The following is a 24,885-nucleotide window of genomic DNA, read 5'->3' as shown; positions in this document are numbered from 1 at the left end:
ACGCTTCTCAACACCATCTCTGTATTTTCACCTTCCTTGAGTCCATCAATTCCACAGACCATCTAGCTTTCCTTTGCTTCTATTTTTCAAGAAAAGAAAAACAGTTCCTTGTAATACCTCTTTTTTTTTTTTTAAACTGTGGTTGTGAAAAATGTTTGAGTTGAACAAAGTCATCAAATGACAAGAAACCAAGCTCAGCATTTGGGATCCAGCACCTTCCCCGCCATGTGTTGTGTCAGTGACTCGATACTCGCCTCATTTACAGGTACAAGTATATGCTCACTTAGTATTAAAAAATGTAAGAAGACACATCCAAATATAGAAGATCCTTTCACAGCACTATGGTAATTTGACAAATTTTCCATATTAAAATATGATCATTATATTCTAATTTAAGGAGAGTGAAATTGATACTGAAAACCAGTTCCTTATTTCAGATGCACAGCACAACAGATCTCAGGAAAGGTACCTCTGCCTAGTTACAGGGCTCCTTGTGCTTTAGCAAACAAAGTGATCCCCACTCATGTTGCTATAGCTACACTTGTGTACCTTTAAGAGGACTGCAGAAATGAATTCCATTATATTGGAGAACAAAAACACCAGAGACATTGGCTTGACAGAAATTTTAAATTTATCTCCTTGCAGAATACCCCTAACTTTTACTCACGTTGCGGGTGAATGCCCGTTGTTCCATTCATTACACGCAGAAATTTCCCAGACTACTGCCATTTGCAAAGTACAAAAGAAATGTTTGCATGCTGGGACATAATGAGAATCCATCACAATGAGAGGTTTCATAGCTTATGTAAAATGTTTAGTTTTAATGGGCTTAGTTCATCCATTTGAGAATATACCAGATTCTTTTTGAAGTTTCTCTAAGTTTGGAAAGGTGCTCCCCTCCTTCCTTGTGAAAGGTCTTCAGACTGTGAGTGTAACCTTTGTTGCTTGTCCTGGTAAAGAAAATTTGGTTGAAGAAATGGGAAGAAAAAGGGATTCTCCTTTTTTTTCTAAAGTGACTAGGACTATAATAAAAAATCAGCACTACCTCGTGGTAAAGCATCATAGCTCACTTATCAACTTTCATATTGTTTATGTAACTCTCCTACTGCTATTAACATTTGAAGGTACTGAACTATGAGCCATAACATCCTAAGCTGCTTCTTATGATTTTTTTCAGTGAATCCCTTTAAACTTTGTCTTCTCTTGCGTGCGCGTGTGCACACACACACACACACACACCCCATGTGGTGTAATCATGAGGTGTTTTGCCTGAGACCTGGGCCTGAAGCCTGTCAATGTTTTTTTACTAGCTGGCCTATTTCTGGATCTGTTAAATGGTGCCAATCATAGAATCTACTTCTTAGGTTTGTTCTAAGTTTTTTTTTTCCTTAATGTTTATTTAATTTTGAAGGAGAGAGACAGAGCATGAGTGGGGGAGGAGCAGAGAGAGAGGGAGACACAATCCGAAGAAGGCTCCAGGCTCTGAGCTGTCAGCACAGAGCCTGATGCCGGTTGCAGCTCAACAAGTATGAGATCTTGACATGAGGCAAACTGCAACCCTTAACCAACTGAGTCGGCTAAGTTCTAAGGTTAGTTCTAAGCCCCAGGTTAGTTCTAAGTTTAAATGGCAACTGTTAGTGCTTACCTTGGTACTTAGTCCGGGAAGTTCCCAGTAAGTGTTCACAATTACCCTTATTCCACGTATGTTCACTTACACGATAGTTTCTCACATACTGGACTCTGGAGTAGATGGCAAGCAGAATAGATCTATTCCATCCCTGTGACTGGAGCTGTGTCTATCCTTTCCCTATGACTTTCACCATTGATAACCTGAATCTTGAATGGAATGCTGTGTTTTTATACTTTATGTTAGCATTAACTCTCAAGTAAAGACATGAAATCATTTAAAAACCATTAATAAATGCTGTTTACCTCTGGGGATATTTCTGGTAACATTTGTAGTAAAAAGGTAAAAGATAAAACAATAAAAAATAAATAGGCTTGGGATGCCTAGGCAACTCAGTCCGTTGAGCTTCTGACTTCGGCTCAGGTCATGAGCTCACAGTTCCTGGGTTCAAGCCCTGCATCAGGCTCTGGGCTGACAGCTCAAAGCCTGGAGCCTGCCTCAGATTCTGTGTTTCTCTTTCTCTCTCTTTCTCTTTCTCTCTCTCTCTCTCTCCGTCTCTCCCCTTCCCCTACTTGTGTGCCCTCTCTCTCTGCCTCTCAAAAATAAACATTAGAAAAAAATAGGCTCAAATTCATCAACTGTAGCAACTACCTATAGAACACTGTCAGAGGACCAAGCGGTAAACCAAAGGAAACCTGAGCCCTAATGCTGAAATGTTAATTATATCAACATCTAAATTTAGATCCAGATCATATTCCCATTTGTATCTACATATAGAAGTGTAAATTGTATTGAGTACTTGAAAAATAATAATCCTTTATTTTTTTTGCAAGTTTATGTTGTTAGTGCTAAAATCCTTTTCAAACCTCATAGTCACATTTGAACTACCTGTCACATTTGAACTACCTCCCGATCCTGCCTTTTATTCTTTTTCCAAATAAAAATCCAGTTCCTATCAACACTTACCATCCTACCCAATTCTACTTTTGTCCACATCAGACTGTTTTACCACCACATATGAGCACATGATTTCCCATTTATTTTTAGCTTTGAGTTTTGCCTTCTTTTTTTATTTTATCATCCCTTTCATATTTCCTGACCTTTCTGATGTAGAAGACACAACTCTACAAATAAACTTTTTTTTCTTAACTTTGAGGTATCAGTTGCCCATCTACTGAGAAAGTCTACATTACATGATATGGGTATGGTTTACGAGAAAAGCTACATAATTCTTACCACTATTGTCTACACAGTTCATTATAGAAAAACAGTATGAAATCAGTCTATTACATACACCCAAATATTTTTTTTTTACCCTGTTCACTAGATGAGTAAACCTCAGACTTTAATGGGTAGGCAAATCACTAGAGGCCATTGTTAAAATCCAAGTTCAATTTCAACAGGTCTGGGGTGGGAGCCTGAGAATATGCATTTCAACAAGTTCCCAGGTAATGCTGAGGATATCAGTACAAGGACCACAGCTGGACCAGCCAAAAACTAGAGTGATCCCAATCCCATCCTTTATTTTGATAATGATGCCATTCAACACCATTTACACTACGTTTAATAGAACATACTGAACATGATAGGGTTGGTCTGTTTTGTCCAATTTCAGCCTTCCATACTTTACTAACAGGACACAAAATACTTCCAGGAAATTTAATATTGTTAGAGCCATGCATGCCTTCTCATAGACCCTATCATGAATTGAATAATCTCTTCCAAAATATTTCCTATCGTCTTCTAAACACGGAGCATAGAACACACACTGAGACACACACACAGTGAGGGAAACTGGCTATTTCATTGAATCTGCTAGCATGGTATGAAATTCAATCCATCTGTAATCCTTATCAAAGGACATTGTAGAGACACCATCAGCTTAGTAGAAGAACATTACATCAAAGATGTGTTTTTAAGAATGTATTTACTTTACCTTCCAGTGTTGAAAGGCATGGGGTGATTGGAGAAAGAGCTAAGTTACAGATCTTTCTTGATGACATGTGGTGGAAACAAGTCCCAAAGCCTTTCAAGTGTTAAAAAGTTCTAAACCCTTAAGTAAGGTCTTTTCTGTGGTAGAATAGGATTTCAGTCATACAATGATTCATGACAATACTTTCCATCTTTAACAAAAGAGATATGGTTTCACTCTTATGTGGATCCTGAGAAACTTAACAGAAACCCATGGGGGAGGGGAAGGAAAAAAAAAAAAAGAAGTTAGAGTGGGAGAGAGCCAAAGCATAAGAGACTGTTAAAAACTGAGAACAAACTGAGGGTTGATGGGGGGTGGGAGGGAGGGGTGGGTGGGTGATGGGTATTGAGGAGGGCACCTTTTGGGATGAGCACTGGGTGTTGTATGGAAACCAATTTGACAATAAATTTCATATATTAAAAATAAAAAAAAAATTAAAAAAAAGAGACCATGGGGGCAGTGTGGCATTAAACCTTAAATCTGCCCCTAATTTTGTGACCAAGAGCACATTCTCAGAAAAATGCCTGTAACTGAATATACATTTGATGGGAGTTATTGTGAATACAAATCATACTGGTGTATTTTAGAGAAGTCTGAAACCATCATTGGACTGTACGGAAGTCAGATGGATGGCTCCCTTTGAACCAAGAAGGTAAACTGTAAAGAGGTTCTACAGACCAGATAATCCCTCCTCTGAGCTTCTCCTTCTATTTCTAGCTTTTCCTCATTAATGTAGGTCTGACATAAGGACAATGACATATCGTACAGCATAGTGAAGAGCCGTGGTGAAATTACCAGGAAATCAGCAGTACAAATTCAGAAGTTTAAGTCCCCTAATTCACAAGCTGACAAAAAAATTCAACAAGGAATCGACCAAAGAAAGCCAAAAATACATCCTCGACATTGTGGTTAAGAAAGGACTTACTCTGCTAATTTACCTAATGATTTTTTAGGTATGCCTAAAAAATTGTGTAGGAAACAAACATTTTTATCTGTATTTTGAAGTGAATTTAAATCATGCATAAATTCTTCCACTTTAGGTTAGATATAAATATTGAACACTCGTGTTCAACTTAATTACTGAAAAATGTACACTGATAAATGGCCAATAAGCCTGTTTTATATATATATACATACACACACACACATATGATTTTAATAGCACTGTAATATGAATGTCTGTGAATATGAGAATATCCAAGATTTCCACGATAATGATATTCAATAATGAGAAAATTTAATGTAACTACAGTTTCTTCATTAGAATGTTCCATTACACCTTATCAAATGTACTCATTTTTAATTCAGGATACAGCCAGATGTCAAATGTGATGACACATACTGATGTCACGGCATAGAAAATTTACATCTGATAGCTTAGTAAAAATACGGTTATGACCTAGTTCTTTTGTATATTTTCTTTTTAGTTTTGTTGATCTTTTTATTTCCTCCTGATTTGAGAAAAAAGACTTGCTGTTTATTCTGAAGAATTAAAATCTGATAATGAATTAAGATATGGATTTATAATTTGATTTCCTTCAACAGTGCAAAACAAATGTGGAAACATTACTGTCTAGGTCTACGGGGATGCATAATGTAACGTTTTAAAGAACTTAAACCATACTGAGTATCTTTGAATTAAACTGTTAGCTCATTCTCCCTACACTTAATTAGACGGTATAAAATGTTCTTTTCCTCCACGTACTGGATACTTTAAATAACATACGCTACTTTGGGGGCACATTGTAACATCATTTAAAATATGCATCCGTGGTTCATTCTAAACGGGGTTACACATCACTCTCATCCATGATGCTGATTTGCATACGTTTCTCCGCTACCAACTTGGAGAAGACTAGAACATCAGCTAACATTCGAGGGGACAACAGAGAAACCCAGACAAAGATCTGGCTCTGAACTCAAGTGAGCGCATCTGATTAAATCTAAATTGCTATGGCATCACATTATCTAGTAATGTTAACACAAAGGCGATGCTGCTGGAATCCAAATTTACCTTACAGATATCACAGAAGTGAAGCGTTGTTACTAAAATTTGAATCCTGTTTCCACAGGAGGTAAGTGTATTCCAATGTTCTGTACAACTTGCCTCAAGATGTCTTTTCTGGTAATGATCATTTATAAGGCTTGTAATGGAACACAGAGAGAAACACATGGTTATGTGGGTGTTGGAAGCGTACATTTAAATTCTGCGTTCTCAAACCAGTTTCTTGGAAAGGGATTCCTTTTCCTGTCACCCCATCCTAGTTCCAAACATCTAATTGCACTTCGAAATGTTAAGGCACAAGATGAAGAAGGGCAAGAACCAATGTTTTGCTATTATTGTCAAGTTGCAATTACTCCTAATGATATGAAACCATTTGTATGTATCTCACTCAAAGATCTTGATTTACTGGACAGGAATGGGTTCAGGGATGAACTGTGAAGTCTTAGTTACACTTGTAGGATACCTATGGGACCCATGTTGTTGTAGAGTGTTTTCCTGGTTTGTGACTGTAAGAATAAACTCCAAGAAAGAGAGGCTATTGTATCTGGGTGGGTCAATACTCAACAGACTGACAGAGAACCAGCAAGATGATCTATCCAGAGTGCAGTCTGAAAGTAGATACACACACAACGTGTTTGGGTCCCAGACTTTTGCAGGTGTTGTGAACTCCCTCTTTGGCCTTCTCTTTCCTAGAATGATTCCTGTATCAGATTCGCTGTATATAATCCTTTTGCTATTCATAAAAAATTATATGGGATACAGAGCTAAATGAACTATTGCTACATACAAAAAAAAAAATGCATGAACCTCACAGACACAGCAGTGAGTGAAGACCCAGCACGTACTAACTGCATGATTCAATTTATAGCAGGTTCAAAACGAATCAAACTTATCTAGAGCATTAGAATTAAGGAGAGTGGTTACACCTGGAGGGAAGGAACTAGAAAAACAACAGCGAATAGGAGGGATTTTCAGGTGCTGGTAATACTTTTCCATTTTTTTTTTTTTCACAAGGCACTGGTTACACAGTTAAGTTATTTGTAAAATTTCTTTTGACCTCACCCTTGTTTATGCACAGGCTGCACTTGAATTTTTACTTAAAAATGGGGGCAATCATCAAGGCAAGACCAGATATTCCTAGAGAGCCTAATGTGGAGGTTACACTGTGTGAAATACTAAGTACCTGCTTGTTTACAATAATCAGATCAACGCATGCAGAGTCAGAAATTTTTAATCACAGCACAGATTCATTCCTAATAAAGTGCTACTTTTACAATGCTAGACTTCATTTTTATGTGTGAAATGGAGAATGGGAAATGATTTGACTTCTCAACACCTACAGGGTAATAAAACCAGTTTCCTCATTTAAAGTGTTTCACTTCAGGGGCACCGGGGTGGCACAGTTGGTTAAACATCCGACTTCGGCTCTGGTCATAAACTCACAGCTCATGCGTTTGAGTCCCATGTCAGGCTCTGTGCTGACAGCTTGGAGCCTGGAGCCTGCTTCGGATTCTCTGTCTCCCTCTCTCTCCACCACTCCCCAGCTTGCTCTCTCTTTCTCAAAAACAGACTTTTTTTTAAGTAAAAAATAAAGTGTTTCACTTCATCAAGACCGTATCAACACCTATATTCATTATTTGCCAGGTACTGTATCACAGGCTTGACAAATATCCAATTTTACTCTCAGTGAAAAACCAACACAAAACGACCTTTAAAGTACCCCTATTTGACACAAAAGGAAGAAAAAGGGACTCCAAAGACTTAAGGACCTGTGCTCACATTACCGGTAAGGAAGAGTTTGATCACATTTGGTTTTCATTCATCACAGCAGCAGTTACTCAAGTTTCAGGCAACAGGGCTCCTAGGATCAGATGGCTAGAAACCACCCCCAGGACTTCTGACTCAGAAAACCTGGGGCGGGCTACACAACCAGCATTGGTAACCAGCTCTCAAGGGACAGTGCTGGCCCCGGGACCACGCACTGGGACCACAGCACTACACCTGATGCCACGTCTTTCCTCCTACTTCCCTGTTTGTGCTCCCCAGCAGGGCTGGGACTAGCCTCTTTCTGGGCACCTCTGTGTTCCCATCATCTAGCCCAGTGAAAGGGATCCTGGAGGTCTTTCCTAAGCATATACGAATTAGCGGAGGATTGAAGAAATGTCTAAGATACTCGCAAAGACACAGCTTCAGAAGAATCCACTTAGGCATCAATTACTGTGATAGCGTCACAGAAGGTGAGGTCAACTTCTTCATTTTACAGGTGACGGAACAGAGTTTCAGAGAATTTAAGAAACTGCCTGAGGGCCAGCTGGCCAAGACTGCCTCCTAGGATTTTCCTTACTTAAAAGAACGGATTATATTAATCCATCCAGGGAAACTATGGGCAACAAATCAAACTCTCAACCACTGTTCTTAGTGTTTTCTGTTCCAAACGGAGATGTGGAAAACCTAAGAATTTGAACGTTTATGTTCAACATAAGTTTTTGTGGGTTTTTTTTTTTTTTTTTCCGATGATGTCACTGGCAGACAGGGTAGAGAGTAAGATTTCTAACGCACAGTCCCTTCCATCAAATTTTACCTTCTAGTTAGGGAGACAAAATTCACACATGAATCACAAACCAGATACGCGACACCATAAAGTGGCAGTACCAAGGGAGTTATTATACATACCGTCGCACTGACAGAGTAAGAGCTCACAGAAGATGATAAAGCTTCACAGAAGAGGTGGAGGTTGAAACAGGCCAAAAACCGTATTTTGGACTGGCAGGGAGAGAGAAGGCCAGGAGCTTAAAGGCACAATTTAAGTGCATAGCATAGTACAAAATAGATGTGAAAATGTGCATTGTGTAATGAGGGCCGGGAACACATCTGTGAGTAAATGATCTGATGGAGGCCAAGTCGACTTGGGCAGACGTGAGAAAACCTAGGAAGTTGCTCAGTATTCGGAAGTGGTTATGGTTACTTGCGAAGGGTAGTGACCCAGGAAAAGAGAAGCCTCCGTGTTTTACTGTCCCTTTCCTGGGCACCACCTATGCTATGCCAGCATCCCTGCAGGCCCTAACGGTCCGGGAGCAAAATCTCCGTCCAGTGTTTAATCTCAACTCATCTATGGCATTAAGACAGTGACCACCAGCACTGATTAGGTTGTCTCAAACTAGGTGAGGATTTCAAATGTAGGTGCCTGTACATGAAAAACTTGTACAGTTTATTCTGTAGCCACTGTCTCCATTTTCCACGACGTAGGTTCCTCCAACCATATTTGCCCTGAACCCACTGTATTCACCCACCTCCCTGCCCCATCTTCCACCGACAACCCCACTTCTTTCCTGTGTGTGTGGGGAGGGGGGGGGAGGCAAATAAAACCATGTTTTTCAGTCTGCCACTGGATTCTAAAACAAAACTGTTGACCCTGAAGTTACCGCAACTCAGCGCCCAAGATTCCCTGAGATTGCGCCCAGAGTAATTCCCCCATCTTTTCTCTGTTCTGCCTGCACGCACAGTAATAAGCCTTTCGTGTCTGTGATTCAACCAGCCCATCTGCTGTTTGTAGTAATTTTCTAGCACACTAGTTAGTTCAGCAGGCCCTCCAATCTCAAACAGGACCTCACGTACCCTCTGCCTTCTCTTACACAGTCTGTATTTTACTCTGGAAAGCTACCTTTCACCCTGGAGCACCCAGCTTCCTGTACCTCTGTGGCTGGGGTTCTACAGTCTCAGTTTCCTAATTTAATGCGCTGTTCACAAGTTTTAAATAAAAGGATGAATTCTCAGGCTTACTCAGCAGCAACCTTGTCAACATTTCCCTGTTCCAAACTAAGGGTAAAGTCCACATACAGATTTTAGAGGATAGTTCAATCCGTTTAAATTTTGATTTTACCAAAGATTAGTGGTCCATAGGGCCAATCAAAATCGAAAATGATTGATCAGGGCTTTGTACTTAGAGGAGCTCCCACTGCAATCTACCGAAAGTTAGCCCTGGATACAAGGGTTTTGGGGGAAGAAACCAATAAACCCACCCCACCCCCACCAAAGGATAATGACACTTACAAGAAGACTATCTCAAGAGTTTACAGTTTTCCAACGTGTCTGCTCATCTGTGACATTATAGAATTCTTCCTTCCAGAGTTTGGTTATTCCAATAATAAACTTGCTTGCTGTAGCAGGTTTTTATAAAAGTCTTTAAACCAGTTACTAGGAATAGTATACCATATGTGTTTAGTTGTCCAACTCCCTGAGTTAAACGTCTAAGGAGTTGGAAATAAAAGGCTTAGCTTGAAAAGTACCAAGTTTAACACACAAACAAAATAGACAAAAAGTCACTTCAGTCTGTATATAATCAGTGAAATACACTGTAAAATCATAGCATTTATTATGCTATTTGACAAAGAAAAAAAAATCTGTGCGAGCCTGTGACTTCAAATTCTAACAGAAAATCAAGTATAAAAACAGCATTAAGTGATGGTTTGAGAGCATGAACTATCTTGGCTCAATCTACGCATTTCTCAAGTTTATTCATTAATTCTATTAGTTTCTGATTATGGGTTGTTGAAATGAGTAATTTATTATTATAATAAGTGCTTGAAGTTAGAAACCAATAATTATTCCCAAGACTTTTTAATTAGTAGTTTTATAAACCATAAGACAAATTAAATACCACTTCAATGAAGAACATTTTTTAAAGCTCATTTTTAAAAGGAGGTCAATGGTTAAAAACAAAAAGGTGAGTTTGCAGTTTTCAAATAATGGCCAAAGTTGAAAACACATAGTCATTTCATTAAAAAATTAAGTCCCTATAGCGTGGACCAAATTTCTGAATGTATACTGTAATGAAATTTTCTTGTATTAAAAATCCAGTGAAGAATGATTCTCAATCTAGGACAACACTGAATTTCTATTGTTTCATTCTCCTATGGTTGTGTTTATGTACTTTGCGAGTATACCTTCAGGGAAGTTTTATTTCAGCTAAGTAAGCGTTGAAAATACTATCACACAACTTTTATTCTAGCTGTGGGCAACTATATAGGAAATTTTTTAAGTGGGTAAAAGAAAACCTATTTCAGATTCTATATTGTCACATACAGACTTGGTGAAAAGCATGAAAAATGTCACTTAAAATTATGCTCAGGGGTTAAATTCCAAGTTCACCTTACTGTGACATGATGTACTACTCTTTTTGTGTGTATGTGTGTGCACATCAGACATACATGTATAGCAAATAAAGTAAAAAAAAAAGATACTATTGTAAAGGGGGTGAAGACTCTAAATTCCTTTGTAATTTGGGATTTACCACAATGGTTTCAGTTTATGTCTTCCCCAAGGCAATGAGCCTGTGCAGATGTTGTTGGAATCAACTTCCAACAGTGTTCGAAACACAAATCATTAACTTGTTACCAGTCTACATTGGAAGTCAGAATACAAAACAGTTTAAATATGTTAACTTAGGTGCAGTGAAGCTTCCTCCACATTCATTTGAACTACTGAGAAGTCGGTACAAAACCCACAAACTTCCTATGCCTTGGAGGGTTTCTTTGTTCTCTTAAGAATACGCTATGTCTGAATATGTTCTCCAGATATTTCTGCCATTCAACAATTTGATAGACACATTCATGGTGAGAGAAAAAAAAAAAAAAACACCTCAAATTCAATATGAAAAAAACAGACTTCAGAACGTTAGTGGAGAAAACCATACAGACAATGTGCTCTGAACAATAGGCTAAATATTTTTTTAATGCTTCTTCATGGTTTAAGCCTACCCATGTAGACTTAATTCATTAATTCTGCTATTATTTACGTGACTGCTATTTCCTTGAGTGTGCTCAAGAAATCTGAGTTATCCTAATTGGAGAGCTAAAACCTGACTATATTCAAGTCTGGGGAGCAAAACTATCAAATAATTCAAATGTATAAAATGTTAAATGGTAGTCAACAAAGATGAATAAAACTCATAAAGGAAAGAGTAGGGAAAGAGTTTCTGTTTTAGATAGGAAAGTGAGACAAGTCTGAGACTGGAGGAGAGAACTCAGTAAGAAACAAGCCATACAAATACCAAGAGTAGAACACTGCAGATAGAGGGAACCATATGGTCACAATTCCTGAGATTTATAATGGCACATCATTTTCTAAGCAACTTACTCAGTTACTGAACATCAGATTTCTCATACCTAGTAGGGAATAATGTAGTTGTATTGATTAAATGAGTAATGCTTGTCAAGAACTGTGCCCAGAACCTGGAAAATATGTCATTACATTTCAGCCATCGTCATTACATGAAAATATCATTTGGTTCCTTATTTTTCCAATCCTACCCCAAGGTATCATCAGTATCAACAGCCACTTATCAAGCAACTGAGTTATATGCTCGGGGAATTATAGGATGAAACACATATTGAATTCCAGGATTCCCATTCTATGTAGATAATAAATGTACACATTGTCAATACATCCATTATTCAAAGGCAGCGCTTGTATTCTAAGAAGCTGGTTAAAGTAATCCTATCATTTGTTGTTAGTTGTCCAACCAAGCCTGAAAATAATGTTAATTCGTCATAGTTTTATATGGTACAGTTAGGTTTTAACTGATGATAAAATTCATCTACATTTCTTTTCTTGACCTTCACATGGTACAACTATAGATTTCGTGTAGTCTACTATAGCTTTGAAATGTTTCCAGAGAATTTCTCCTCTGTTCACAGAAATTTCCTATTTTCTGTTTTTCTTATCATACAATCACTGAAGACATTGATTCTTCATTCCTGGAGTAATAAAGAAAGCTCTCAAAATCAATATCCATATTATCGGTAGGAGCTTAGTGGTCAGCTATAGAGCCATTGTCTTTGCAGACATGGCTTCATTTATTAAAAAAAATAAAATAATAAGAGCATTCAAGTTAGTGGTGCAGATGCCATCCTACTTTTCAAGAGGATTGATTTACTATTGTTTTGGGAGGGAGTGATTCCTACTGAAAGACATTGGCTATTTTCTTCTTTACGTGAACGCTGGCACTTTAAACTCCACGCACTGCACTGTCACTTCATGTGAAGGGGCTCACTACCACTATGCGCTTCCTTCATTTTGAAGATAAACAACTCACTTTCAACACTAGCCAACATACCAGTGGTCCTCAGGGCCACAGGGTGAAGGGATAGAACACCCAAGTCCTGGGTAGACTGAAGAACACGATAATAAGGCAGTATTAGAAAGCCACCAATCTCGCACGATGAATTAACAGGACTAAAAATTAAAGCGCATTTCAAATTCACAAAGCATCAATGTTTGTTAAGTGCCATAAACTCACTCATCTCCAATAGTCAAGAGGCACACATTCTGTGTTGATTTTTGAGGGACCTACGGCTTTCCCAGGCTTATGATCATGTCCAATATAGATAAGATGTGGATAATGCCTTTGTCACAGCATCCACCCAAATGAAAATACGCCTCTTCAGGAAAAAACTATAGCTGGTCTAAGTATTTTATGACTGTGGATTAGGTAGCACTCTCCTACTTCATACAACATGGACAAGGTGGAGAACTTGTTTTCCACTCCTGGTAGATGTCCACATCCATATACAGATGCATACCGATTAACAGAAAAAAAAACCTGACATTCCTCTGCCCCATTACTCCAATGTAGTGGCGGTTGAATTGTCAGATTGGTATATTTCAGAACAATGAACTGTGGGAGCTCCTCTGAGCTCCGCCTCTCTCCTTGTTATGATTATTTTCCTGCAGAACGAAGGACTCCAGTATTCCACTAGGGGCAGACAATTCTGTATCAGTTCATACCAATGTAGGTTTTTGGCCTCAATCTACCACACATCTATTTCTCAAAGTGAAAGCTACATGGGGAAGACCTGTTCTATTTGTGGGGTTTTTCCTCAGGTCTCAAGAATACTAAACCTTGGGTCTTTGGAGGGATGGTTGTCATGATTAACCAGGCGAGAAACTGTTTTAGGGCAGTGTTGCCAGAAAACTAAAAACCCCAGCCTTTGTGCTGTGTGCCTAGGCATGACTTCTGAGGTACTAGAGTAGATAGATCTCATGTTGAGGGCTTACTGTGTGAATCATTTTAAACATTTTATTACTGTTCAGTTTCCACAACACCATCTTATAGATGAAACTGAAACACAGAAGTTGAGTGACCTAAAAAGGTCAATCAGAGGGTAGTAGAAGGACTGGGAATCAGGCCGTCTTGTTCTAAAGAAGCACCCTCAAGAGCTGTGCTATAAACTAGACAGAACTAGAAGGAAAGAAACATCAAGTCTCAGTCTGGAAGCCTGAGCACAGAAAGCAAAGACATAGCTACCCCAAGTTCAGGAGTAACTCTCCAAGAGCATCTGAAATGATGGTCGAGTGCTATTGAAGCAAACAGATTCAAGATATTCCAAAATGATAAAGTACCCAATAATGACTTTCAAAATCCCTCCCTGCTCATGCACACCATACATATTTATAGAGCACACAAGGCAAGTCTGGAGATGCTGATGATTGATTTTCTCATAAGAAGAACCTGTCAAGCTGATTAGATGGAAAAGGCTCTCTTGACCATTCAACTGAACAAGACTAAAGAAATTTCCTGAGTCCTCAAGTCCTTAGTCCTGAGTTCTCAGACCATGATGGACCTAACAGTCTCCAAAACTGAGCTGCCTACAAGGTAACTGTTAGCTATTCGACAGTTAATATATCAAGTTATCATTTTTCAATTGAAGGCATGATTTCACATAAAAAACTTCAGTTGTAATGGACACCATAGGGTCAAAGTTAACAGGCAGGTTATACCTCAAAGTACCTAATGGATTCTCAAAGTAATACACTCAGGCTCTGTAAGAGAATGGTTTCACACTCTTGCTAAATAAAATAAAATAAAACAAATAAGAAAAAAACCCTGTACATTTTATGTATCTGACAATCCTTTGAAGAATGTACCAGAGGAACAGAAATATAAAATACACTCAGGATATTTCAAAGACTTTGCATTTGTTCCCTGGTTTATGACTATTTCACTGTTACAACGAAGTGTTAATGAGGTAATTTTTTTTTTTTCTAAGCACAAGGGCATGGGAATCCAAGTGTAACAAATATGCTTTGTCTGCATGAATGATATACCCGAGGTCACTACTTAGCGGAAACTTAATTCAAATATGGTAAGGTCTATGTCCAGCATATTTTTCATTAATAACATGCGGAGATCTAAGTAATGCAACTTGAGATTGAGAGAAAAGGACCACGAGATATCTAACATACTTTACACTTAGAGCCACTGTCTTCAACTTTTCTCTACATAATCAAGTGGTTTAAAATTGTGGAGCACCATCTCTGGGGCATCTTAAAAAAAAAAAAACATGTATCCCAAATATCTGGGCCCCAGGCTTTCCGAGAATAAGAAGTACCTGTAAAATTAACTACTTATCATGCCCTCAAGTGTTTTAAATTTGAGGTATCAGGTGAATGACAGCCAAATAGCTCTTTTTGGTCCTTAAGTTTTCAGCTTCACAAAGCAGCATTGGGTATCAAACCAGAAATTTGCTGAATCTAGATTTCTCTGGGCAATTCGTCTGTTTTTGTCATGGAAAACCAGAAATACTCTAGGTCACTACTAACTCATCAACTGTTTAGAAAGAACAAATTCTACCAAATCATTGTTAATAGTTTACGAACTATTTTTGGACATGAATGGATCACGAAGATACAAGGCAGTTTGTTTTTTTGCACAGGCAAAATAGTGTAAGTCAAGAGTAGAGTCTCCAATCTCTTTTAATAGATTTATAAAAAGTGGTGTTTTCACGGTTTTCGTATCAGTTTGGGACGATCAAGGAATGGCTGGGGGAACCTGACTCAGTTTTAGTTAAGAGCATTTGAGCAGTAATGACTTCCCTACTAAACCCCATTTAAGGGAAGTGGTTCAATGAAAGCACATATTGCTGAATGAAACAAACCCAGCCATTCCTATTTTATTCTATTTCACACCAACTTAAGAGATGCCCATCATTTAAGAGTGCAGTTCATCTTACAGAGTTCTAAGTCCAGTGATTTTGCTCTAGTCAAAACACGAGTAATTTAGAACCGTCTCATACTTCACTCAGGAAACATAACCATGTCACAAAACTTACCTAAAATATTAACATTCAAGCCAGTTTGAAATATCAAATTAATGGCACATTTACAGTGCATTTTTATTAGCACTTATTTTCAAATTCTGTTGCTTCTAACACTTTAGTTATACCCAGGTCTGTATTTTAAATGACAATTTGAATATACATAATGAAATGATTTTATCCATCACTATTAACTAGATACTTTTCTAAAGTCAATTTCGTATCATTTTCCTGAAAAAGAAACTTCACAACCATTTAGTCTTTTTTTTTAAATTTTCTGATTCAACTAAGATTTTAATTTTATAAAAAAATAAATAAAAAGTTGATTCCTGGGAGTTAAATCTGATACAATTTCTGATACGCTTCAACTAATATATATGACCCTAACAATTTTCCTATTAATTCCTACTTTTCCATCTTTAGTCTATTTAGAACATTTTTTTGTTTAGGGGCACCTGGGTGGCTCAGTCGGTTAACCATCCAACTTCAGCTCAGGTCCTGATCTCATGGTTCCTGAGTTCGAGCGCCAGCACATCAGGCTTTGTGCTGACAGCTCGGAGCCTGGAGCCTGCTTTGGATTTTGTGTCTCCCTCTCTCTCTACCTTCCCCCCTCACACTCTGTCATTCTCTCTCTCTCAAAACATAAACATTAAAACTTTCTTTTTAAATCCTCTTCGAACATTTTTGTTTATATTCCTCTTATTGAAAGCCTAAAGACCAATTTATTGAGTGTTATTTTTTCTCTAATGAAAATGATTAATTTTCTAAGTTTATAATGGACCTGTCCTCCTAAACTAAAATCTCATTTGCTATACTTCAGTCTGTTTTAACATATTTCAAGTAATGTCACAGAGTAAAGGAAAAAAAAAATCACACGTGCCAAAGATTAGAAAAATTCACTTTTTCATAAACATGCTACTGAAACACTTTTCATTCAAAAGTCAGTTCCAAGTTCCAATTGAGTCAAAGGTATTCAAATGCCATCGAAGTCACATTCGGGCTTCCAAAATAAAAGCCTCAAAGTGAAGCAGAATACATGTGAAAAAAATCCTGTACCCTAAAAAATCAGATGGAACACACATACACCTCACAGAAGTCACATTCACACACCCAAGATATTTTGGGGAAGTCTTTACATGGTACTATTTAATCAAAGGAAATGACTTTTTGAAATGTTTATTTTTTTCTTTCTACATTTTTTATAATTTACATCAAGTTAGTTAGTACATGGTGGAACAATGGTTTCAGCAGTAGTTTCCTTAAGCCCCTTACCTTAAATTTAGCCCATCCCCCCTCCCACAACCCCTCGAGCAACACTGTTCTCTGTATTTCTGTCTCTTATGTTTTGTCCCCCTCCCTATTTTCATTTTTGCTTCCCTTCCCTTTTGTTCATATGTTTTGTGTCTTCAAGTCCTCATAGGAGTGAAGTCCTAGGTTCTTTGTCTTTCTCTGACTGGCTAATTAGGAAACGACTTCATTTTCAACAAGTTACACACAGCACATTTGAGATTTGAATTCTAGGGCTGTAAGGAACTCTTCCCATTTATTACGATGTTGTCAAAGGCTTTTTCACCAATGGAATCCCGTCCTTCCTTCTGCTTCCTACTGTTACAGCCAGGGTCTCAACTGATTTTGTTTGATGAAAGACTTGTTTTCCAAACACACTTCTTTTATGGTGCCATTTCTTTGCTCAAAATTGTTCAGTCTCTCCCCGTTAATGTTATGTAACATTTTTCGTCTGCTTGCGCTGTGCTAGGCTCTGATCGGAGGGGTCTGCACACAGGAACTCCGTTCCCTCTCACCAGTGCTGTAAAGGGACTGCTACTGAACGCGGTATCCAGCTTGATTGTAAAACGGGGACAGGCGACCCAACTTGGAGATCAGCCAGCCCAGGAGGTGGGGTCTCGTGGAGGCACCAGCTGGCTGACTCCAGAACCAGGGATGCTCACTCCCCACAGGTTTATGCTCAGACCCCTTCGTCTAATACTCCAGACCCTCCCATCTGTCTCCAAGTCACCGGTCTAATCTTACCTTCCATTACTCTCTTTACCAACAATTGCCACGCTGGTCTCCAGAGACCTAAGAAACACGTAAGACAGTTTCAAGGATCACATGAGCATAAGAGAATTCCTTGTTAAAAGTCTCTGATACGTCCTGTGGTGAAGAATGTGTTTACTTTACCAAATATTCCTCTAACTCCTACCATTAGAGAAACTTATTTTTCTTCCTATCTAGTACCGCAGTGGCATCGTTCAGGAAAGGATGTTCTAAAACATACCGTCTTTGAACTGGATACATTAACTCCCTGAGTTTCACTGATGAATTGTCAGTTCTCTATGTTTGTTCCCATTTTTCCCTACCTGTAATATCCCTTCTAAGTCAAATATAGCCTTTACAACTCAGCTCCAATCAGCTTTTCACCAGTAAAGTCTCAGAATGTTTGCAGGTCACACTGATTTAAGATCTCATTATGCACATCCATTTTATTGCTTCTCAACACCTCTGTTGTTCGCTTTGTTATTTGTATGGGGCTCCTCTCACAGCAAAATGGTCAAATGCTTAAAGGGCATAAGCATGAAGTGCTTTTGCAATCATTCCTTCAACTTGACTTTCTAGCCATTAGAGAGAATACACATTATAGTGCCTGAAACTTAATAATCCCACTCTTACTTGCCTTGTGTGTTTTAAACCAGAACGTAGATTTTTGGAGCCAAAAGGCAGGTGATAACATTACAAGAGTTTATGAAAATTGAGTCCCAAGGAAGCTATTGACTGTTTATATCCAAATTTTTTTTAACATTTTCAGTAGGAGGCAGATAATGGAATATTGGGAATAAAGTTAAAGCTAAATAATGAACTATGATAAGGTATGTAGTTGTAACGTTACTTGTCATCTACACAATGCAAGAACAGTGTCACCTAAGTTTCACTCTGACAGTCTAGATGAAAAGGATCAATGTGATAGTTTACCTAAAGTTCTCCCTATCTAATCAACACATCAGATTTTGCATAAGAACACAAAAAAAGTTATAAAATTAATCAAGAAATTCCTATATGCCAGATCTAGGGCAAACCCATTTTGGTCTTATCACCTAAATGCCCTAAGAGACCTAGCAGTTAAAGTTATGGTCTCTCTCTTCTTTCAGATTAAGAAACAATCCCAATGCGATTATAAAGGCAGTAGAAATGATTTTTATTAGTAACACTCAAAGCCTGTTCTAGAACTCAATGTCCACCTAATTTCAAAGCCACTAAAACTCTAACGGGGTGAGTTATAAGGTGGGCCACAGGCAGGTACGAGGTGTTTTATCCCAACAGCTTTGAACCTACTCCTTCGTGCTTACACTGTGAACCACAGTTCTAAAAGCAAAGACAAAAACTGTCATTTCCTGGAAAAGCTTGAGGCTGAGTTGTCAGTTAACTGCTTCTGGCATTAGAGGACTTTAATGTGACTCTTGTGGAAAATAAAACCTTGAGCAGACTGCTTCCCAGTGGGTTTGCCAGGATAAATCATCTGCAAGATATACCCTGAGACAACTAAATTAGTTAATCTGTAGAATCAAGGTGCTTACTATTAGCCATCTGCATGATATACAGTGTTAAATATAACTTTTGTTATTTATATTTATCCTTGTGTTTTTTGGGTTTTTTGTTTGTTTTTTCTCTGAGAGGAGCTGGTAAAGAATTTTAGTTGAACCTTAAAATCTGTACTGAAAATCAGCAGGAGAATGTTTGACCACCTGTTTGCTATGGTAGAAGGACCATCATTCAATACAGAAACCTTCTAAGTTTTATTATATTTTTAAAAACCTATCATTCCCATTGAAATTTGCTCTATTAAAAATTCCACTCTGATTCACAAGAGTGTACTTTAAAAAAGAAAGTATTGTTTATTTGTCTTAGAAAAAAAGGGAGACAGTGTGAGGCAGGGGAGGGGCAGGGAGAAAGGGAGACAGAGGATCTGAAGTGGGCTCTGAACTGAAGCAAAGAGCCTGATGTGGGGATCAAACCCAGGAACCAGGAGATCATGGCCTGACATGAAGTCAGATGCTTAACTGACTAACACCGAGGTACCCCACAAGAGTGTAGTTTTGATAACTTCTGCCTTTACGTGGGTCTTAGGAGTTCTCCGTCAATTCCCAGAGGCTTTTATCTTTCATGCTCTTATGACATTTTATATACTTTTTTCTTAGTACCAATCCCATTACCCTCATCTGTATATAAATTCCCACTACTCCATTAGATTTCAAGTACCTTGAGGCTGGAAAGTCTATGTCCCCCTTCTTTGCATCTCCAATGTCATTCAATGCAGGTAAACACACACACACACACACACACACACACACACACACACACACCCGTTAAACAAACAGAAAAGTAAATGCTATAAAAAACCTTAAGGGGTGCCTGGGTGGCTCAGTCAGTTGAGCATCCGGCTTCCACGCAAGTCATGATCTCACAGTTTGTGGGTTCGAGCCCCACATTGGGCTCTGTGCTGATGGCTCTCAGAGCCTGGAGCCTGCTTCCAATTCTGTGTCTCCCTCTCTCTCTGCTCCTCCCCCACTCATGCTCTGTCTCTCTCTCTCCTTCAAAAATAAATAAAAAACATTAAAAACCTTACATTGGTAACAAAATTTACATGCAAGTGATTGCCATGAGGACAGACCATGGAAAACAAGGCCTCAGGTTTTGCCGTGACTCAGATTCCTAGATGCAAGAGGTCTTGGGCTAGAGTTTATGCACAAAAGCAAGCGTAGAATTCTGCAGAAGCATCTAGCCAATCGCTAAGTATGCAATTCAGGGTGAGTTTAGGATGATCCATCATCTGTCCTGAGAGGGAACAAGGCAGACATGGGAGGGAAGGTGAAAAGAGAGAACAGAGAGTTCTATTTTAAAGGATTTCCAGTATTTCTTCACTCTAATTTTTCTCAATTGTTACTCTCCCAAGAGAAACAAAACAGACCCATGGAAATTGAACTTTAATCTATGACTTAGAAATTTCTATGGCAAAAAGAGTTTTAAGTATTTAGTTTCATAAAGGGGTCACAAGGGACCAGAAAAGAAAACCCCCAAAAAAACCACCAAAAACATTTCACAGGAAACCATACTTATCACAAGCTTCCCAACTGCTCTCCCTTCCCCACTCCTGAGCTAAGCAGTCACTCATGGGTATCCAACGAGAACATGCCAAGTGTGAAACCAGAGGGAAACCGTCTGGGCCGTAATGCTTCCCTACCTGCTATACATTGCACGGTCATTGTAAAGAGTCAAGTGATCAGCTCCCATTGAGTGATGAACCCAGGATCAATAAAATACCATATGCTTCAGGGAGAGGTTCCAATTACTGACTTGAAAAGCACTCTAGCAAAATTTCAATATTAAGTCAATGCTCTAAATGCCTCTGTTTTGGTCTGTGTTATACTAGCTAAAATGAGAGAAGATATTTTAAGCCAATTCTTAAGACAGGTTAATGTGTATGTATGGGGTTGGCTACTATAAAAGATGTAAAAACTGAGGAAGTAAAGCAGCCAGCCCTAAAACCACTGTTCACAAAACAGTATTTATAGCATTCAAATGAAGCAGTGCAAGGCATCTGAGATTAACCAAGTGCTATTCTGTATCTTTGTTTTAATCTAACCCACAATGCGGAGAAGGTACTATAATTACATCTTTGCAAATCCTATGTATTGGATAACATGAGATGAGTCCTTCAGTAGGACTCTACTTGTGGATGATGGGTCATCTCAATGTGGTTAGGGGAGATTATTCCAGCAAAGCTTTGTTTGTCCTCCATCAGTGGCCCCTTCCAGTTCCAAGAGCCTTAAGCACTTGTTAAAGTTGTTAAAATGTGAATTTGATATGGCTTTCTAGACCAGGACTTTATCGGTCACAATAGTTTAAAATAAGGGGAATTATGCTAACAATGACAATGCTTCAAGCCTTTATATGTATCTCTCATCAGAAAACTGCTGAAATATGTTGTAGGAAGTTTAATTTTCAGCAAAAACGAAAATTGCATTCTAATACATCTCATGCTCAACCCTTTTTGCTCCTTCACAGATGAGTTTTCCTAACATTTTAGGTGAAAGTAGGAGTGAGTTTAGTCTATGTAAACATCACTACGGGAAAGACCAAAATGCTAAGTTTCCGGTTTTTTGTTAGGATACAGAAACAGAAATTAGTATTTATCTTTCAGCTGGGGTAAACAAAACAAAGCACAACAGAATAGGTAAAGAAGAAAGTTTTTGAAAACAGAATGCCGTGTATAGACTTTAATACTAAGCATATGAAGTGTATGGGAATTTAAAATAGCAATGATTTTTACACACAGGTTGTTTTGACCCAAGTAATAGGTTGGAAAAAAACTTGCTTATCCAAGTATTTTTTCTAATTATTAGTTTGGGAAGTTGAAAGCAGTAAAGAGAAAGCAGTTTTATGGGAGTTTCTAAACCCCAAATAGATTCTTACATATTTGATGCAACATAACGGTTATTTTATATGCTTCTAAGATCAGGTGTACATGTAGCATAGGAACAGCATGGGCTTTTGCCTCAGATAAAGAGAGATACACATGTGGCCACCACCCACTTACCAGCTGTGGCATCTTTAAGCTGAACATCCTTTAGCTCCTGTTTACAAACTTACAAGGTAGAAAATAATGATCCTAACTTAAAAGGATACTGTGAGAATCAGTAGCATATATAAATCACCTAACAGTTTTCCAGGGCCTGCTACGCTCTCAATCAAGGATATATACAACAGTCTGATTAAGAACAAGAATGTAATCAGAGCTAAAAATGAGAAGGCAAATGAGTTATTTTGAACAATGATTTTTTTAGCTCATATATTATGAGATTAAAGCAAAGGGAAATATAAAGGACTTCATGCAACTATGGCTGAACAACATGTTACATTTTCCAGCACCTCTGGTTAATACTAATCATATAAACTAACAACTACAATGTGGTTAAGTACGCTTTTTAATCTTTCCCCCAGAACACACACACTAGGACGTGTGGAAGCTTCTTAGCCAAGCTGGTGAGCAGAAAAAGTCACACCAAGAAACATTTGGGAGTTACTTTAGTGGATATGTTTATGAGGGGGTCTCAGAGCAAGAAATAATTTGCAGAGAAAGTGAGAGATTTCTATGACCCGTGATGGTCAAGATTTGTTCGCAAAAACAACTTGGGCCAGATCCAGGGACATGGCTTTCTTATTCCGATAGCCACAAAGGGTCATTTTTTGATGGATGAGTTGGAAAGGGACACTTAGGAAACTGGCAGAAATAATAGGAAGACCACCTTATTGAGAATTCTTTGTTTAGGAAATACTTCAGTAGTGGACCACGGAAGGGCGGATGTGAGGACTGTAACATGGCAGATCTCAAGACGGAAAGGGTGACCTGGCTGAATGGCCAACTCTTGGGTTATCTCAGGTTGCTGTTGCCAGAGCAATGGAGAGCTTGAAGCACGCTTCAGATAAAAAAAGCCCAACACTGTGACACACATCGCAAAATAACTGGGGTTCGATCAAGAAAAATCACAATGAGTTTACATAACTAGAAACTCTATGATGTAAAGGGAACAACTTAAGGTTACTTAAGAATGAAAAATATTTAGTTCCTAGGATACAGGGCTAGGCATAAAATTTAAATATGAATTTAAAATACCAATAGTTTGCAGACAGGTAGAGAAATACAATGTTCCAGATGAAAGAAAAGTTATCTTTGTTTAAAGGATGGTTTTAGGCACTGTCATCCAGAGGTAATAATCCTATTTGGTTCAAATATTAATTTTGGATTAGCGAACTTTCCTTCTAGGTTTTTTCCACTGGTTTCCCTCATTTAATTTATTAGTTTTGTTAAGTGAATATATGGTGTAAGTAGATGAGAAAATTTTAAAATAGACCTCGTATGGGAAAAAATAAATAAAAGAGTGAATACTGAGTATAATTTGGAGCTAATCCATTTTCATAGTGTTTAAAACTTGAAATATTAATTTCCTCTGTTGTTAAATATTTACCACATAACAGAAATGGAAATTACTGAATGGAAAATAATTATATGAGTAAAGCAAACCAACTTTGTACAGAGCTTATCATTAATCACCTGGAATATATTTTAATATAGTTTTCTATCATAAGACCTTTTACATTTGAACGCATGCCTGGCCCCTTCTACTTAGTGGGATGTATGTGGAATGTTTGTACGTTCACAGTCGTATCTTTTCCATTTAACCTAGTAAGCCTGATTTTTAATAATGTGGGGTTTCTTTCGCCATCACCTGACTTCTTACAAATGTCTGAAGATCAATTTAAAGCAGCTCTCCAGGAAAAAAAAATGCTAATAAAGTTTGATTTCCTGTTTTATATTGATTTACCTTTTGTTTCAAACTTACGGCTATTTGATAATATCTGATGAATTATTTGTTATTTTACGTGTATCATTATAATGTGTATCACCCCATATTCAATTTTCATGGATTTTAAATGTCATTATTGAAAGGATTACAGGTCTCTAGTGAAACTGTTTATTCCTCTTCCTGTATCAAACAATACATCATCTTTAAAAATCATCAATGCTTTTTTTTGAAATATCAAACACCATTTAACTCCTATGGATTGATTTATACTATACTGACCAACTAACCTGTGTGTGTGTGTGTGTGTGTGTGTGTGTGTGTGTGTGTGTGTGTGTATGTGTGCATGCACACATGTATTTTGATAACTTCAGTACAAGCATGCAATCGCTTGGAAGAAGTGTTTTGATTTCGGTAACAAGGCACATCAAGAATGATATCACACTGTCACTAAACTGCTACAAGATTTAGTTTGTCTTTCCTGAACAGCAAATATGTGACTACTCTTCTTGGAAAGTCTCCAAGGAAGATTCAAATATGAAAACGGTAGATAGCAGTATTATAAAACTATGTATGTATGTTATTCCACCGCACTATAAAAATCTCATAAAGATAATCCAGAATTCACAAAACCTCAATTATTTTCACTTCCCAACACTATTTTACCCCCTTGACATTTATTCTAAGAATGGCAATATTGCCCTTGCTGCACTACAACCCTAGTGCTTTGCAAAGTATAAAATTAATGCATTCAAGCATTGCTTTCCTTTAACTTCTAACAAGATCACCAAGAAGAAAAAGTTTTAGAAACCAGATGAGAACACAATTAT

At 38.0% G+C, this 24,885-nt stretch overlaps 1 protein-coding gene across 1 annotated transcript in view; it reads right to left on the bottom strand.

Moving 5' to 3' along the window:
• TENM3 (teneurin transmembrane protein 3) overlaps nucleotides 1-24,885 on the bottom strand; it is a 2,564,262-nt gene that overhangs the window by 2,257,164 nt on the left and 282,213 nt on the right. The window lies entirely within an intron of this gene.

The sequence above is a fragment of the Neofelis nebulosa genome, chromosome 3, assembly GCF_028018385.1.
Source record: "Neofelis nebulosa isolate mNeoNeb1 chromosome 3, mNeoNeb1.pri, whole genome shotgun sequence".
Taxonomy (NCBI): domain Eukaryota; kingdom Metazoa; phylum Chordata; class Mammalia; order Carnivora; family Felidae; genus Neofelis; species Neofelis nebulosa.
The sequence above is the reverse complement of the archived record's forward strand: the minus strand, read 5'-3'. Positions and strand labels throughout refer to the sequence as shown.